The sequence below is a fragment of the Pyxicephalus adspersus genome, chromosome 7 (genome assembly GCF_032062135.1).
Source record: "Pyxicephalus adspersus chromosome 7, UCB_Pads_2.0, whole genome shotgun sequence".
Taxonomy (NCBI): domain Eukaryota; kingdom Metazoa; phylum Chordata; class Amphibia; order Anura; family Pyxicephalidae; genus Pyxicephalus; species Pyxicephalus adspersus.
This window is the reverse complement of record NC_092864.1, coordinates 60654245-60655952: the sequence shown is the minus strand read 5'-3', so window position 1 is coordinate 60655952 and position 1708 is coordinate 60654245. Positions and strand designations below refer to the sequence as shown.

Sequence of the window (1708 nt, the reverse complement as noted above, 5' to 3'; positions counted from 1 at the left end):
AGTTATAAAACAGTGAATATATTCATATATAGGATTCACCTACGGGGTCCAGTTATAAAACAGTGAATATATTCATATATAAGGATACACTTACAGGGGTCTGGTTTTAAAACAGTGAATAGGACATTCACTGAAATTGTCCCATGTGTTTCACAAGCAGTGTGTATTCTTCATCAGGGAATGTTGCATTGAATGTCAGATTCACTGGTTTATTAGAAGGAATGTTAATATAATTGCAGACATGGGTACACATGTATGGCTGGATTTATAAAGCAAGGAATCATTCTCTGATGGGAATCTTCCAGGTCCATGTGTTCCAGGGGCAGTAATGGATTCCCAGCAGGGAATGTCAGATGTAAAGTTGGATTACATAGAGCTGGGAGACATTATATAAAGATAAGGGAACATTTGTATTAGTTTCTAGATGAACACACATGTGAATCATGCAAGTATAGAATATAACTAGCGAATCCTTGTAGATTTTAAACTATCAATGGGTCACAAACTTTAATCCAGGCTTGTCACAACTTTCACAAGTGTGAATGTTGTGATGTATACATGCAGTGTGGGTGAATGTACCTTTGTGTGTGCAGGACACATCTGCTGGGAGAGGCTGCGCTCGGTGCGGTGTGATCGGTGCGATGTGATCGGTGCGGTGTGATTGGTGCGGTGTGATCGGTGCGATGTGGTCGCTCAGAGGATCCGGTCAGTGACATGGGCGGCCAGGAAAGTTGTGCTGAGTAGCGGGTGTCCCGGGTGAGCTGTCAGCGGCTGGTTACAGGAAGACAGATCCATGGCTGTGTCTATGGGAGATCCCGGGATCTGTCACCGCCCGCACTCCGCTTATCTGCCTACCTGTGCGCGCAAGGCTACCCCTGACAGACACGCCCATTTGTCAAAGATGGACCGCCCACACGTTGTGATTGGAGAAGCAGCCTGCCTCGACACGCCCACCGGTGCTCCATCGCTTTATTGGTGGCCGCGCTGATTGCGGAACGTTCAGCTGGCTCCAGAGTCGGGGGAGGGGGAGGGGATCACTCCTAATACTTGTCTATGGGGGCAATGGCTGCACCTGTATGGGGGCTCAGGGATTTGTATGCTGCTGGAAACCATGGCCGCATCCCATCAGTGATTCCCAACCAGAGGGTGAATGGGTTCCATAAGCAATGAGCACTTTGTTCTCAGGTCAGTTAAGTGACATTATTTTTGTTGGCTGTCTGTAATAATGACAATCCTCAAACCGGCCAGTAATGTCAGAGACATTCCTCCCACTGACCAGCACACTAATATACTGTCATATAGACATTGTAAAAGTTTTCAGAGACCCCCAACATTAGGTGTTAAATAAGAAACACTTAGAGATAAGAGATAAACTGGTATTAGGGTTACTTTGATTTGTATTTAATGCTGCTATAAATGATGTAGATGACAGGGAACATGTCATGTTATATCCTCTATACCTGGGGGCCCAATAAGTAGATCGCAGAGCGCTGACCTTCAAAACAAACTCCACAGCCAGTTATCAATCCAAGTTTTGTGGCTGCTAGGTCATTTGAAAAGTAGCTCACATGCCAAAAAGTGTGAGCACCCCGATGCATAGTATGGAGACATTTTATATTCATTTCTAACAGATCTCACATTGAAGCTCTGGCCAGGCAATGGATTACCAGCGCTGTCTCTTAGAGTTCCCAATACTCCGCTCCTCTTC

The 1708-nt window shown here is 45.6% G+C and overlaps 1 protein-coding gene and 1 long non-coding RNA gene across 6 annotated transcripts in view; one reads left to right on the top strand and one right to left on the bottom strand.

Moving 5' to 3' along the window:
- Positions 1-847, bottom strand: part of FZD5 (frizzled class receptor 5) — a 7889-nt gene extending 7042 nt beyond the window's left edge. The window contains exon 1 of the mRNA XM_072418686.1: positions 580-847. The gene's annotated coding sequence lies outside the window, so the exon portion shown is untranslated. The remainder of the gene's footprint in view (positions 1-579) is intronic.
- A 208-nt stretch (positions 848-1055) lies between these two features.
- The window catches only part of LOC140335768 (uncharacterized), an 84930-nt gene continuing 84277 nt past the window's right edge, over positions 1056-1708 (top strand). For 3 of the 5 annotated variants that reach the window (XR_011921755.1, XR_011921752.1, XR_011921754.1), the window contains exon 1: positions 1072-1185. This is a non-coding gene — a long non-coding RNA (uncharacterized lncRNA). Of the gene's footprint in view, positions 1186-1708 lie in introns of all 5 variants that reach the window. The other 2 variants (XR_011921756.1, XR_011921753.1) reach the window with 2 other exon arrangements.